The following is a 16,501-nucleotide window of genomic DNA, read 5'->3' as shown; positions in this document are numbered from 1 at the left end:
GGCTGGTGCACTGGGATGACCCAGAGGGATGGTATGGGGAGGTAGGTGGGAGGGGGGTTCAGGATGGGGAACATGTATACACCCGTGGCAGATTCATGTTGAAGGAAAAGCCTAGGAGACAGGTTTTTCTACATACAAGAGGCATGTGGAGGACATGGTAGGGAGTGGTCTGTTCTGGGAAGACCTCTAAGTGTTCTGCTTGGTTGTATTTATGCAGTTTATTATATATATTTGTAATACTAGGCTATGTTTGCATTAGAATAAAATAAACTTTAAAATATATATAGTTTTACACTTAATTAGTTATATATATGTGTGTTTGTATGTGTATATATATATGTATATACATATACACATGCACCTGGAGAAGGGCATGGCAATCCACTCCAGTATTCTTGCCTACACACATATATATACCTCCTACCTCTTGAACCTCCCCCCACCATCACCAGTTCCACCCCTCTAGGTCTCTAATGACCCTCTAGGTCATCAGAGAGTGCCAGGCTGGGCTCCCTGTGCTATATAGTAGCTTCCTGCTAGATGTCTATTTTACACATAAAAAATATGGAATGCTTCACAGATTTATTTGTCATCCTTGTTCAAGGGCCATGCTAAGCTCCTCTGTATTGTTGCAGTTTTAGTATATGTGTGGCAAAAGCAAGCACTCTCTCTCTCTCTCTTTTTAAAATATCTATTTAGTTATTTATTTTCAGCTCTGTTTGGTCTTAGTTGTGGCAAAAGGGATATTTTTATGGCAGTTTATGGGAACTTTTGTTGCAGTTCATAGGCTTCACTCTAGTTGTGGCACACAGGTTTTAGGTTCCCCACAGCATGTGGCATTCTACAACCAGGGATCAAACCAGCGTCCCCTGCATTGGAAGTGGATTCTTAACCACTGGAAAACCAAGGAAGTCCCATCAAGGTCTCTCTTACGTAGGAGCTTCCTCAGTAATCTTATCCCTTGCTCTTTATTTTTTCTCATGGATCATTAGTCCAAATGGTTTAGATATCTCTCTGATTTAGTATATTCCTTCCATGCTTCTTCTGAAAGAGTGTAGAATAAGCTTACCCCTCATGGGTTGAGTGTGGAAGATGTTCCAGAGTCTGGGCCAGCCCTATGTGTCTGCTCAGAGCTGCCTTTGTCGTAGAAGCAGTGATGATTTGAATCTGGGCTGGCCCTGCTATCATCAGTAGGGCCTGGCCACCTGACTCTGCAGTGTTGCTCATGCCAATTTCTGTGTCCTTGGTGTCCACATGCATGAAGCTGTGTGCAGCCCTGCAAACTTTACAAGTGGGATCTATTTATCTAGCAAAGTAGTCAGTTAGCAGTTACCTCAGTAATCTAGGAATGGACAAGATGAATCCATCCATATATTTTCTACAGTGTCCTCTGAATGGAAGATGTGCTTCTGTCAACTCTTTCCTGTGCTGAGCACCCCTCAGGATCTGCTGAGCTCTGTGCCTTCCTGAGGAGTCCCTCTTGGGGCACATAAGAGAGCATCTGCCCTTCCATGTGCACGGCTTCAGATGACTGGGTTTGATGCCCTGACTGGGCATCCTATGTTCTGAGTCCATGAGTATTGCCAGTCTAAGGATGAGGGGAGATACATTATAGCACTGGAACTGTAGTCAATGTAGTAGAATATTTTTCAAAAGGAAATCAGAAGGAAACTTCCAGGTATGATGGCAACACAAAAGCAGTGGGTGTATCTATGCCAGTCTTAGCACTGGAACTGTAGTCAATGTAGTAGAATATTTTTCAAAAGGAAATCAGAAGGAAACCTCCAGGTATGATGGCAACACAAAAGCAGTGGGTGTATCTATTCCAGTCTTCATTGGAAACATGAAGGCAAGCCCTGTCCTCAACTATTGGCTGATTCTGGACTTTTCCTTTTGGGGGGCTTGTCTCAGTCCTGTTGCCTCTGTCTTGGCACTCAGAGCTTGCACCCATCTCTCTGTCTGACTTTCTGACTACCAGGTCTTGATAGATGGGGCAATATGTCCTTCTGCCTGGAATCCCCAATAGATTCCTATGGGCTGGGTAGGAGATTCACCCCCAAAACACTGTTTCAGGGCAGTTTGAGAATGTCTCAGTGCAAGGTCCTTAGATAAATACATGGCTAGAGAGCATCTCCCTCCTGCATTGGGGTTCCTGTTCCCTGTGTAGGGTGATGATGCCTCTGAAGCTTCAACTATGGTATCCCTCTCCCTTCCTCCTGCTGCCTTCACTGAGCATCTTCCACTTGAATTCTTCTCCTTCATAAACAGGCAGATGGACATAGGACACCATGAGACTTTGTGTTCTCAACAAAGGAGACCCAGACAGGGACTTGGGGGTACATGGGTAATTAGAGAGGTGATGTCAGGTGCTGAAGTGAGGAACTAAGGACAGTGAACACCCAAGTGAGAAAGGCCACGGAGGTGAGCAGATGGAGCTCGGGCCCCTGGAGGCCTTTAAGAGAGAGTGTGGAGCTCACCTCTGAGGAGACACACCAGCAATCAAGGAGTCTGGGGTCTGTAGTGTCTGAGGGTTGCCCTGTGGGCATGAATCCCCACACTTTCTACTGAGCTCTGTTCAGCAAGCTCCCAAGTGCTGGAGAAATCCACCAAGCTGGAAGGCCAGATGCTGGTGTTTGAGGAGGGGAGTGTCGGCAGTGGGGGATTATCCCACAGCTGCAGGTGAACTCAGGTTGGCCTAGGTGGAGGTGAGGTGGGCTTCTATGATCTCAGAGGGACATTCATGTGAGAATCAGAGATCAAATGCCACAAATTTTTGATAGTTACCTTTCCACCCATCTGAGGTTTTGGATGTCAGAAAAGGATTTGGGAGAAATCAAATGCTGCCTTTTCTGCTAACCCAGATTAGATAAGGGTGCTATAGTTTGGAGGAAGGCAGGGTGAGGGGAGGGGGAGGTGGGCAATATGGAGGTGTCTCCCAAGCAGACCCAGGAGTTCTGTGAAGCTGAGCAAGAGCCTAGAGACAGACTCTTTCTGTCCCAGGAGGACCAACTACCCCTCACTCATCTTTGCCACATCCTTGGATGGATCCCCATAACAACTCTACACTCACTGCAGAGCAGGATGAGTCTATATTCAAGACATTGTAAGAAGCACCTAACTCATAGGGGTGGCAACTGTCCTTTCAGAAGGCCTGGAGCTTTTATATCTGTTAGGTGGGAGGCGGAGGTAGAATACACATCCTGGGTCAGATGAGGAGAAGGGGCCCTGCTCCAGGACCTGCTTACACGTGCTCAACTCAGCTCCCACAGAGACAGGTCTCCATCTTAGAAGCACCCTCAGCCAGAGCCTGGTGGGGGTGGGCAGAGACAAGGGCCCAGTGTCATCCAGGGCAAGGGGACCTCCCCACATCCCCCAAGGTCCCCTCCACGGGGAGAAGCAGTAGCTCTGAATCACCTAGGGGACCTGTCCTAAGCCTCCCCACCATGAGGACCTTAGAGATTCCCTGTCCTAGACCCAGCCCTGTGGGGTAAGCCCAGCAGACTCTTTTCTGGAGGGGAGCTGTTGGGTGGGAAGAAGCTCTTAGAGAGGGAGTGGGGGTCAGGTGAAGAAGAATCAGATAGCGTGAGCATGGGGCCTGGTTCGTGGACAGGCAGCAGAGACACAGGAGGAGCAAGAATCTCTAGGCCCCTAGATGTTCACTCTGAGAATGAGACCCAATTCACCTTGTATGTGGAGGCAGCTAAGTCCACAATGGGGGCTGGCATTAGGATCAACTGAGGCCCAAGGGGTGACAGAGTTTAGCACGTGAAACTTGACCCTTTGTTCTTCCTCTCCTTCAGGCACTTAGGACAGGGGCCCTTCTCACCTGTTATTTTGTCCTTTCCCCAACCTTGAAGATTGGAGGTGGTTCGATTTTATAAATGGCAATAGCCCAAAGAAGGACTGTAATACGTGCACAGTCACAGGGGGAGGTAGCCAAGCTCGTCTCCCCAGCATGGATGGGTGGGGAAAGTTCTGTCTCTTCAGCAGATGCTTTACCCACTCTGAGCCTCAGATTCTCCCCTGTCAGGTGAGGATGATTACTCCTACCCCTCAAGGTTGCTGGGAGGAATAAAATTTGGAGAATGATGCATGTGACCCGTGAATCTTGATGACAGAAATGATCGACACTCTGGCTGATGTAATGATCATTATCCATGTCCCCACTTGTTGAATTTGTGGAGGAGCATCTGACAGCACTGAAATCCAGCTTCAGTAGGAAGGCACACTGGTGGTCTCCACTATGGCCATGTCCTCTCCCGCACCCATAAAGCCCCATTTCCAGTGAATAAGCACTCTCCTGTCAATTGCAGGGCTTTTTATTGCTGGAATCCTCTATAATCAGACACCTAGACATGGCAGGTTGCTAACATTACTTAGGGATCAGGCAAGTGGCTTCCTTGGGTTCCTGGCAGGGATGGCTCCATCAACAGAGAGAACTTGAGTATATTTTATTCTGTAAGAGAAGGTACAGAAACCTGGTGAGGCCTTAGGGGTGGAAGTGACAATTAGCTGCACTGAACAAGGAGAGGGGCCTGCAGGTTGTTTGGAGGAAGTTCCTCTGGATGTGAGCAGGTAAAGGTGGATACTTCCCAATGAGGCTTTCTCCGATGGAACAGAGATTGTGGGGTTTCCCTGGAAGGCTGTGGGCAGTCTTCTGGGATACAGTGGGGGACTGCTGAGGACCACCTGGCAGGGCTCTGGAGTGATACCTGGGAGCCTCTAGGGATGAGCTGATCCCTGTCTGCTTCCTCCCTCTGGCCCTTGGACACAGAGCTGAAGCAGCTGCTTGTTCCCACCACCTCTAGGGCAGCAGAGACAGGATTGACCTTAGGCATCGACTGATCCTCGACTCTGGGCATCCCAGGCCTGGGGAGGGCAGAAGGGCAGCTTTTGGAAGCAGCTACCTCTTTTAGGCATGTGAGACCTGTTGGGTCCAGGGAATAAGGACAAATGTGGGTGTTAGATGGGGTAGAGTAGGGACTTGAAGCTCTAGGGAAAGAACTGATGTTTGGAGAATGGAAGGACTCAGTGTGAATGAATTACAGAAGAGTCAGATTCCTGTGCTGGAGAGGGTGAAGTCAGGGAGGCCGGTGCTGAGGGCCTACCTCCAAAGGCAGGTGATGTCACAGAGTCAGGAGGACCTGGAGGGTCCCAGGCCTGTGACCAGGCAGAGCCCAGTCAGGGCCAGCTCAAGAGCTCCAGGGCTGAACTGAGTTTTCCTGCAGGATCCTTTCCCACACTGTGGGTGTTGGCCCCTTCCTCTCTACCTCCTCATTCATGAGGTTCTTTCTGCTCCCAGGTTCCCGGGGAAGAGCCAGGGTGTAGAGAAAATGATGCCCTCCACTTCCTAGTGGCCTGAGCAGACCCCTGACAACCCCGCCCCACACAGGCACATTCACACACAGCCTGACCCACCAGAGCACTGAGAGCATCCTGCTTATCCTGTGGTGTCAACTTCTCATCAACACAGCTCTTCAGGGTATCGGCAGTTTCCAGTACATCAGAGTTTTGGTTATACTTTTCAACTTGTTCAATATAGGCCTCATGGCTTCCTGATATGAACAGGTCAACAGTGTCCCTCAAGGCTGGGCAGATGTCATCACACTCTGAAACAGAAAGATAAGGGGACACTCCCTGTAAGGCATTCATAAGAACACCCTATTCCCTTCCTGCTCCCGAGAGGCTCAGTCCTGCCCTGGGAAGGTGTCAGAACGCTTGGGGAGCCCAGGTCACAACCACTCACTTCCACCCCCGATGAAGAGCAAGGCAGCGCAGAGCAGCAGGAGAGCTCCAGCCCGCGTCATGGTGCCGGTGGCAGGTGCTCCCTGCTCACCTGGAGCCCTTTTATGCCTGTGCTTGTCCTCACCCCAGGGGACTGTGTCGCATGCTTCGTTTTTTCAGGACATATGCCAGGCCACAGTGTGAAGGTGCCCGGGCCTGCACAGGAGGAGCTGTGTGTGTTGGCAAGATGCTAGTCCTTGAGTCCACAGAGGGCACTGGCTCAGTCTCCTCCCTTCTGGAGGGCCCTTCTGGAGTGGGGGCGGGGAGCAGCTGACTCAGGAAGCTTAACAAGTGAAAATACCCAGGTTGGCCAAAAAGGACAAAAGTGCTCCCAAATCGTGCCTCCTGAATGACGGCCAGTGGTAGCCTGTTAGTACAATATGTGACCTTGAAGACAGGATCGTGTGGACTTTAGCAGTGTACAGTTAGATCAGTGATTAGTGAATTGTCTCACAGGCGTTAGTGCCAGGCAGGCCTGAGCACAAGCCCTGAGCCCCTGGTCAGACTCTGGTGGCTCCTGTCCTGCTGTTGTCACTGTGTCCTTCATCTTTTCAGTGGCCTTTGTTGGGCCACTTCCCTGAATCAGTATCTGGAGCCTGGAAACTTCTTCTATGTGCTGGCCCAGAAATTTCTATTTTTCTCTTGGCCAGGTCCTACTACCTGGCAACTTTAATAGCACCCCATTCTACACTGCAATATTGTTTGCAACTTCTTTTTTCTTTTAAATTAAACTTTATTTTTATATTGGAGTATAACAATGTATGGATGTGAGAGTTGGACTGTGAAGAAGGCTGAGCACTGAAGAATTGATGCTTTTGAACTGTGGTGTTGGAGAAGACTCTTGAGAGTCCCTTGGACTACAAGGAGATCCAACCAGTCCATTCTGAAGGAGATCAGCCCTGGGATTTCTTTGGAAGGAATGATGCTAAAGCTGAAACTCCAGTACTTTGGCCTCCTCATGCGAAGAGTTGACTCATTGGAAAAGACTCTGATGCTGGGAGGGATTGGGGGCAGGAGGAGAAGGGGACGTCAGAGGATGAGATGAGGATGAGATGGCTGGATGGCATCACTGACTCGATGGATGTGAGTCTGAGTGAACTCCGGGAGTTGATGATGGACAGGGAGGCCTGGCGTGCTGCGATTCATGGGGTTGCAAAGAGTCGGACACGACTGAGCGACTGATCTGATCTGATAACCAATTTACAGTGTTATGATCATTTCAGGTGGAGTCCAAAGGGACTGAGCCATATATATATGCACAACTATCCATTTTTTCCCCAAACTCCTCTCCTACCCAGGATTGGGCAGTGTTCCCTTTGCTTTAGAGTTGATCCTCATTGGTTATCTATTTTATTTCTTTAAAATTTATTTATTTTTTATTGACAGATAAATGCTTTACAGTGTGCGTTGGTTTTTACCATACATCAACATGAATCAGTCATAGGTAAACACTTGTCCCCTCCCTCTTGAATCTTTCTCCCACCTGACCACCCCATTCTACTCCCCTAAGTTTTCCCAGAGCACCAGGATGCACTCCCTGCTCTATGCAACAACTTCCCATTAGCTATCTATTCACACATGGTAATGTATGTATTTCAATGCTACTCTTACAGTTCATCACACTCTCTACCTCCTTGTGTCCACAAGTCTGTTCTCTATGTCTCAGTCTCTATTCCTGCCCAGAAAATAGGTTCATCAGTACCATTTTCTAGATTTTATATGTGTGCATTTGTACGTAATATTTGTTTTTCTCTTTCTGACTTGCTTCACTCGGTACAATGGGCTCTAGTTTCATCCACCTCAGTATAACTGACTCAGATGTGTTCCTTTCTATGGCTGAGTAGTATTCCATTGCATATATATATATACCACAACTTCTTTATCCTTGTATCTGCCAATGGACATCTAGGTGGCTTCCATGTGCTAAGTATTGTAAATAGTGCTGCAGTGAACATTGGAGTATATGTGACTTTTTCAATTATGATTTTGTCAGTGTATGTGCTTAGTAGTGGGATTGTTGGGTCATGTGATAGTTTCATTTCTAATTTTTTAAGGATTCTCTATAGTGTTCTCCATAGTGACTGTATCAATTTACATTGCCACAAACAGCACAAGAGGTTTCCCTTTTCTCCACATGCTTTCCAGATTTTTTGTAGATTTTTTGATGATGACCATTCTGACTGGTGTGAAGTGATATCTCATTGTAGTTTTGCATTTATCTAATACTGAGTAATGTTGAGCATTTTTTCATGTATTGATTAATTTATAGTATGTCTTTTTTTGAGAAATGTCTATTTAGATCTTCTGCCCATTTTTTTATTATGTTGTTTGTTTTTCTGATGTTGAGCTAAATGAGCTGCTTGTATATTTTGGAGATTAATCCTTTGTCAGTTGCTTCATTTACAATTATTCTATCACATTCTGAGGATTTGCTTTTCATCTTGTTTATGGTTTCCTTTGCTGTGAAAAAGCTTTTGACCACTAAAGTGGTTCCCATTTGTCAATTTTTGTTTTTATTTATGTTACCTAGGAGGTGAGTCATAGAGGATCACACTGTGGTTTATGTCAAAGAGTTTTCTGGCTGTGTTTTCCTCTAAGAGTTTTATAGTTTCTGGTCTTCCATTTAAGTTTTTAATCCATTTTGAGTTTATCTTTGTGTATGATGCTAGGCAGTGTTCTAATTTCATTCTTCTATAATACACATTGCTGTCCAATTTCCCTAACATCACTTATTGAAGAGGCTATTTCTTCATTGTATAGTCTTGCCTCCCTTGTCAGAGATAAGCTGCCCATAGGTGTGTGGGTTTATTTCTGGGCTTTTATCTTGTTCCATTGTTTTATATTTTTCTATTTCTGCCTGTACCATATTGTCTTGATGAGTGTAGCTTTGTAGTATAGTCTGAAATCAGGAAGATTGATTCTTCCAGCTTTATTCTCCTTTCTCAAGATTGCTTTGACTATAAGAGGTCTTTGGTGTTTCCATATGAATTTTAAAATTTTTCGTTCTAGTTCTGTGAAAAAAGCAATTGGTACTATGATAAGAATTGCATTAAATCTGTAGATTGCTTTCAGTAGTATAGTCATTTCCACAATTTTGATTCTTCCCTTCCAAGAACATGGTATATCTCTCCATCTGTTTATGTCATCCTTGATTTCTTTCATCAGTGTCTTATAGTTTTCTCTATACAATTCTCTTGTCTCCTTAGGTAGGTTTATTGCTAGGTATTTTATTCTTTTTATGTCAGTGGTGAATGGGATTGATTCCTTAATTTCTCTTTTTGAGTATTCATTGTTGCTGCTGCTACTGCTAAGTTGCTTCAGTCGTGTCCGACTCTGTGCGACCCCTTAGATGGCAGCCCACCAGGCTCCTCTGTCCCTGGGATTCTCCAGGCAAGAATACTGGAGTGGGTTGCCATTTCCTTCTCCAATACATGAAAGAGAAAAGTGAAAGTGAAGTCGCTCAGTTGTGCCTGACTCCCAGTGACCCCATGGACTGCAGCCCACCAGGCTCCTCTGTCCATGGGATTTTCCAGGCAAGAGTACTGGAGGGGGTTGCCATTGTTAGTGTACAGGAATACAGAAGATTCCTGTGTATTGATTTCGTATCCTGTGACATTACTAAATTACTGATTAGCTCTGTTAATTTTTTGATAGTATTTTTAGGGTTTTCTGTGTATGGTACCATATCATCTGCAAACAGTGGGAGTTTTATTTTTCTTTTCCAATCTGGATTACTTTTATTTTGGTTTCACCTCTGAATGCCATTGCTAGGACTTCCAAAACTGTTGGGTAATAGTGGTCAGTGTGGGCACCCTTGTCTTGTTCCTGATCTTAGAATGAATGCTTTCAGTTTTTCACCATTGATAATGTCTCCTGTGGGTTTATCATACATGGCCTTTGTTACGTTCAGGTAAGTTCCTTCTATGCTGATTTTCTGGAGAGTTCTTATCATAAATGGGTGATGAATTCTGTCAAAAGCTTTTTCTGCATCTGTGGAGTTTATCATGGCTGATTCATGTTGATTTGACAGAAAACAACGAAATTCTGTAAAGCAATTATCCTTCAATTAAAAAATAAATAAAATTTTAAAATTTGTTAATATGATGTATCACATTGACTGATTTACGTACACTGAATAATCCTTGTATCTGTTAGATAAGCCCAACTTGATCATGGTATGCCATGCTTATCCATTTTAAATATAGTAGTGTATACTTGTCCAACCCAAACTCCCTAACTATGCCTTACCCTCATCATTCCTGCTGGCAATTGTAAGTTCATTCTCTAAGTCCATCAGTCTCTTTCTGTTTTGCAAATAAGTTCGTTTGCATCATGTCTTTTTAAATTCCACATACAAGAGATGTCATAAGTTATTTCTGCTTCTTTGTCTGACTTACTTCACTCAGTATGACAGTTTTTAGGTCCATCTGTTTTCTGCAACCTCTTTTGACCCTTGGGTGTCTCTGTACTGTTTCCACCATCTCCTCTCCAGACCTCCCAGTTGAGGAAAAGCCAAGCCCCTTCTAGGCCACAATCTTTGGGCCAGTTGCACAACCAGCCCTGTGCTGCTGCTGCCTCTGTTAACCTTTCTCTCCTCCCTGAGTGCCTCCTTTCTGCTTCTTGACCTGACCAAGCGTGCTCCTGCAGCAGGGCCTTTGCACATGAAGCCTTCCTGGCCTGGAAGGCTCTTGCTTCTGTGGTGGTGTGATGCCTTGCCTCATCCTCAGGTATCACAGGGCACAGATTTCCCCCAACTATTGAGCCCTATTATCAAAGCAATCTGCCCTCTCCTCCCCTCACATCCCTCTGTCTTCTCCCCCTGCTTCATCTTCGCCCAGAGCGCTTCTTCCTTTGGAGTCATTGTCTTTCACTCCCTCTTAGATGATGAAGAGCTGCAGGAGAGCGAGAGCTGTGCTGTGTGCTGCTGCATCCCCAGGACTAGGAGAGGGCCCAGCATTTGGCAGATGTTGCACAATGTTTGTTAGAATAATGGCAGGAATATTCCGTTTCTCTGGAGTTGATAAACAAGAATATTTTTAGTTCTATTTACTATAGATATGCTTCTAAATATTGCCTGAGAGAAAATAAATAAGGTAAAGATTTAAAATGTTTGATAAGTCAAAATCAAGTAGCTTTTTGCTAGAGGCACCTGACTGGCCTTTGTCTGAGTCATCTGTAGCAGATTAAAGTTTGCTGAAGGCCAGAGCTGAGTTGGGACCCAAAGTGTGACCAGTCAGAACCCTAATGCCATACAGGATTCACATCCGGTAACTGCTGTTGGCAAAGAGGCACCAAGTACTAAGCTGCAGTGTCAGCGGACTACCGTGCAGCCCCTGCTCACCATGACTCCTATTGCCTGGGGGCCATCTCTCTGAAGGTCACCCCACGAGCGGCTCAGGTGACTGCAGATGTGTCTCAGAGGTTCCTGGGCAGGAAGGTGAACACCACAAGGCCCAGGCTGCACATGCTGGCTCTTTGTCTATGGCGGCAGGACTTCCGTGTGGTGAGACCCCTGCCCATGGATCCCATGCCTCCTGTCCTTCAGAAGACACTGCCCCCAATGCCCTCTGCAGCACTGTGAGGAGAGGAGCCAGGGCCTGGAGTGCTGAGTAACACAGGTGGCTGCTATATATCCAGCCCAGTGCCCTTTCAAGGGTGCCATAGAGTCCTCTGACACATCCCTGGATGGTGGGGACATTTAGTGACATCAGAGTGAGAAGCTGGGTAGGGTCAATGGAGGATTCACCTGATGTAACCCTTTCCCAATGCAGGTTGTTTTTTTAAATGTATTTTGAATTTGTGTTGACTTCTGCCATACAACATGACTCAGCCATAAGTATACATGTTTCCTGCCTCTTGAACCTCCCCCAACCTTCCACCCAATCCCACCTTTCTAGTTTGTCACAGAGTACCATGTTGAGCTCTCTGTATCAAGTTGTTTTTCAATAAAATTTTATTTGGAACAATTTTGGATTTATAAAATAGTTGAAAATATTTGTCAAAACTGACAGACAACTTTGGAGCATTACTAACTCAACCTCACAATATATGAGGATTTGGATTTCACCAGCTTGTCCATTAATGTGTCTTTGGATTCCAGGATGCAATACATGATCTACACACACTGCATTCATTGTCATGTGTCCCCAGTGTCCTCTGCTCTGTGGAATTTGTCATTCTCTCCTGGTCTGTCATGACCTTGGGAGGTCTGAGAAGGACTGGTCAGGGATGGTCGAAGGCCCTCCAAGCTGAGTCTGTCTGCTATTGTTCTTATAATGCAGAGTGGAGGAAATGGCAGCCCACTCCAGTATGGTGAATTCCACAGACAGAAGAGCCTCTCAGATTATAGTCCTTGGGGTCGCAAAGAGTCAAACATAACTTATAACACTGAGCACAGCACAGAGGAGGGTTCAGACTTTGGGTTTTGCAAAAGACAACACAGAGCTGAAGCCCCCTGCTTGTCTTCTTAATCTGTGTACATGTGACAGCTGTGTGTCTTACCACTGGATATGTCATATTTGATTGTTGATTAATGTTATGTTTGTCAGATCTGCACTGTTTTCCCCTCCTCCTCTCCTCCTCTTTTCTTTGGAAATGAGTTACTGAGTCTAGCCCATGCTCAGGAAGTGCAGAGCAGTAAGTTTTCCCTCCTGAAGGGGATAATCTATCTGTGTAACTAGAGATATTTCAGTAAGGAATGATTGTCTCTTCTCCCACATTATTTTAGTTTTGTTTAGGTACACTAGGGCTTTTTGTTTGTTTGTCTTTTAATTTTTTTTAATTGAAGGATAATTGCTTTACAGGATTTTGTAGTTTTCTGTCATAACATCAACAAGAATCAGCCATAGGTTAACCCATGTCACCTCCCTCCCAAACCTCCCTCCTATCTCCCTCACCACTCCACCCTTCTAGATTGTCACAGATCCCCTGTTTGAGTTCCCTGGGTCATACAGCAGATTCCCATTGGCTATCTACTTTACATATGGTAATGTAAGTTTCCATTACTTTCTCCGTACATTCACCTTCTCCCTCCTCTCCTCCCCCTGCGTCCACAAGTCTGTTTTCTATATCGGTTTCTCCATTGCTGCCCTGAAAATGAATTCATCAGTACAATCTCTCTAGATTCCGTATATATGTGTCAGTATATGACATTTATATTTCTCTTTCTGGCCTACTTCACTCTGTATAATAGACTCTAAGTTCGTCTACCTTATTAGAACTGACTCAAATGTGTTCCTTTTTATCAGTTCAGTTCAGTTGCTCAGTCATGTCTGACTCTTTGCTACCCCATGGACTGCAGCATGCCAGGCTTTCCTGTCCATCACCAACTCCCAAGTTTTGCTCAAACTCATGTCCATCGAGTTGGTGATGCCATCCAACCATCTCATCCTCTGTCGTCCCCTTCTCCTCTTGCCTTCAATCTTTCCCAGCATCAGGGTCTTTTCCAATGACCCTCTTGGAGGGCACAAGCAAAACTTTGTGTGCACCAGGATCCAGGAGAAAGGAACAGTGACCCCACAAGAGACTGACCCAGACTTGCCTGTGAGCATCCAGGAGTCTCTGGCAGAGGCATGGGTCGGCAGTGCCCTGCTGCAGGGTCAGGGGCAATGAGTGAGGCAGTGCATGCACAGGACCTTTTGAAGGAAGTTACCATTATCTTCATTACCACCACCATGTTTTGGTCTCAGGTCAAACAACAGGGAGGGAACACAGCCCCTCCCATCACAGAAAATTGGATTAAAGATTTACTGAGCATGGCCCTTCCTATCAGAACAAGACCTAGTTTCCCCCACAGTCAGTCTCTCCCATCTGGAAGCTTCCATAAGCCTCTTATCCTTGTCCCTCAGAGGGCAGACAGAATGAAAACCACAATCACAGAAAACTGTAATCAAACTGATCACATGGACCACAGCCTTGTCTAACTCAATGAAACTATGAGCCACGCCGTGTAGGACCACCCAAGATGGATGGGTCATGATGGAGAGTTCTGATAAAATGTGGTCCACTGGAGAAGAAAATGGCAAAGCACTTCAGTATTCTTGCATTAGTGGGGAGATTTGGGAGAATAGCATTGAAACATGTATAATATCATGTATGAAATGAGTCGCCAGTCCAGGTTCGATGCATAGTACTGGATGCTTGGGGCTGGTGCACTGGGATGACCCAGAGGGAGGGTAGGGGAGGGAGGAGGGTTCAGGATGGGGAATGCAGGTATACCTGTGGTGGATTCATTTCGATATTTGGCAAAACTAATACAATATTGTAAAGTTTAAAAATAAAATAAAATAATAAAAAAAAAGAACCCCATGGACAGTATGACAAGGTGAAAAGATGTAACACTGAAAGATAAACTCCCCAGATCGATAGGTGCCCAATATGCTACCGGAGAAGAGTGGAGAAATAACACCAGAAAGAATGAAGAGACAGAGCCAAAGCAAAAACAATGCCCAGTTGTTGATGTGACTGGTGATGGAAGTAAAGTCCAATGCTGTAAAGAACAATATTGCATAGGAACCTGAAATGTTAGGTCTGTGAATCAAGGTAAATTGGAAGTGGTCAAACAGGAGATGGCAAGAGTGAATGCTGATATTTTAGGAATCAGTGAACTAAAATGGACTGGAATGGGTAAATTTAACTCAGATGACCATTATATCTACTACTGTGGGCAAGAATCCCTTAGAATAAATGGAGTAGCCATCATAGTCAACAAACGAGTCTGAAATGCAGTTCCTTTTTATGGCTGAGTAGTATTCGACTGTACATATGTACCACAGCTTCTTTATCCATTCATCTGTTGATGGGCATCTAGGTTGCTTCCATGTTCTAGCTATTGTAAATAATGCTGCAGTGAACTATGGGGTACATGTGTCTTTTTCAGTTTTGGTTTTCTCTGGATATGCCTAGTAGTGGGATTGCTAGGTCATACGGTGATTTTATTCCTAGCTTTTTAAAGGAATCTTCATACCATCTTTCATAGTGGCTGTATCAATTTACATTCCCACTAGCAATGCAGGAGAGTTCCCTTTTCTCCTATGCTACAAAGCTACAGTCATCAAGACAGTATGGCACTGGCACAAAAACAGAAATATAGACGAATGGAACAAGATAGAGAACACAGAGATAAACCCAACACACATTGGTACCTTATTTTTTACAAAGGAGGCAAGAGTATACAATGGGGATAAGATAGTCTCTGCAATAAATGGTGCTGGGAAAACTCGACAGCTGCATGCAAGAGAATGAAATTAGAACACTTCCTAATGCCATACACAGAGATAAACTCAAAATGGATTAAAGACCTAAGTGTAAGACCAGAAACTTTAAAAATCTTAGAGGAAAACAGGCAGCACACATAAATCAAAGCAAGATCCTCTATTACCCACCTCCTAAAGTAATTTGGGGGCAGGAAGAGAAGGGGGTGACAGAGGATGAGATGGCTGGATGGCATCACTGCCTCAATGGACATGAGTCTCAGTGAACTCTGGGAGTTGGTGATGGACAGGGAGGCCTGGCGTGCTGCCATTCATGGGGTCGCAAAGAGTTGGACACGACTGAGCAACTGATCTGATCTGATCTGAAAGTAATGGAAATAAAAACAAAAATAAACAAGTGGGACCTAAACTTAAAAGCTTTTGTACAGCAAAGGAAACTACAAGCAAGGTGAAAAGACAACCCTCAGAATGGGAGAAAATAATAGCAATGAAACAACAGCATGGGATTAATTTCCAAAATATACAAGCAGCTCATGCAATTCAATACCAGAAAAACAAACAACCCAATCAAAAAGTGTGAAAAAGACCTAAAAAGACATTTCTCCAAAGAAGACATATAGATGGCTAACAAACACATGAAAAGATGCTCAACATTGCTCAATATTAGAGAAATGCAAATCAAAACTGCAATGAGATACCACCTCACACCAGTTAGAATGGCTATTGTCAAAAAGTCTACAAACAGTAAATTCTGGAGAGGGTGTGGAGACAAGGTGTGCTAGGTCTTACTGTGGTGTGTGGGACTTCTCTTTGCAGAGCACAGTTTCTCTAGTTGCAGCAGGAGGGTTTTAGTTGCCCCAGGGCATGTGGGAACTTAGGCCCCTGACCAGGGATTGAACCAATTACCACTACATCAGAGGGCAGATTCTTATCCACAGGACACCAAGGAAGTTCCTATTTATTTACGTAATCATTTACTGGACATCAGGGAAGTTCCTATTTATTTACATAATCATTTATTTTATTAGTGTGGACTCATGCATATTAGTGTGGACTCACACATATTACTGTATACTTTGGGTTATCATCCAATACTCTGTTATTTATATTGTCCGTCAAACCTTTTCCAATTTGTCAGTAGGAGCTTCTCAGACTTCCTTTTAGAGTTTCAAGGTCCATTTTATTGTATTTGTGCCTGGAAAATCCCATGGACAGAGGAGACTAGTGGGCTGCAGTTCATGGGGTCGCTAAGAGTCGGACACGACTGAGTGACTTCACTTTCACTTTTCACTTTATTGCACTGGAGAAGGAGGTGGCAGCCCACTCCGGTGTTCTTGCCTGGAGAATCCCAGGGACAGCGGAGCCTGGTGGGCCGCCATCTATGGGGTCACAGAGTCGGACACGACTGAAGTGACTTAGCAGCAGCAGTGCAAACAAACTGCTCTCCTAATGAGAAAGTTTGAGTTTGACTCTTGACAGAGTTTTCACACATGGAGTGCTGCCTC

General features: G+C 45.1%; 1 non-coding gene across 1 annotated transcript; it reads right to left on the bottom strand.

Moving 5' to 3' along the window:
- Positions 1 to 558: 558 nt before the first annotated feature.
- LOC113876895 lies at positions 559 to 663 on the bottom strand. The gene has a single exon (XR_003506629.1). It is a non-coding gene; the product is annotated as a U6 spliceosomal RNA (small nuclear RNA).
- Between the last annotated feature and the right edge of the window lie 15,838 nt (positions 664 to 16,501).

Source organism: Bos indicus x Bos taurus, chromosome 18 (assembly GCF_003369695.1).
Source record: "Bos indicus x Bos taurus breed Angus x Brahman F1 hybrid chromosome 18, Bos_hybrid_MaternalHap_v2.0, whole genome shotgun sequence".
In the NCBI taxonomy this organism is placed as follows: Eukaryota; Metazoa; Chordata; class Mammalia; order Artiodactyla; family Bovidae; genus Bos; species Bos indicus x Bos taurus.
This window is presented reverse-complemented; position numbering and strand designations above follow the sequence as displayed.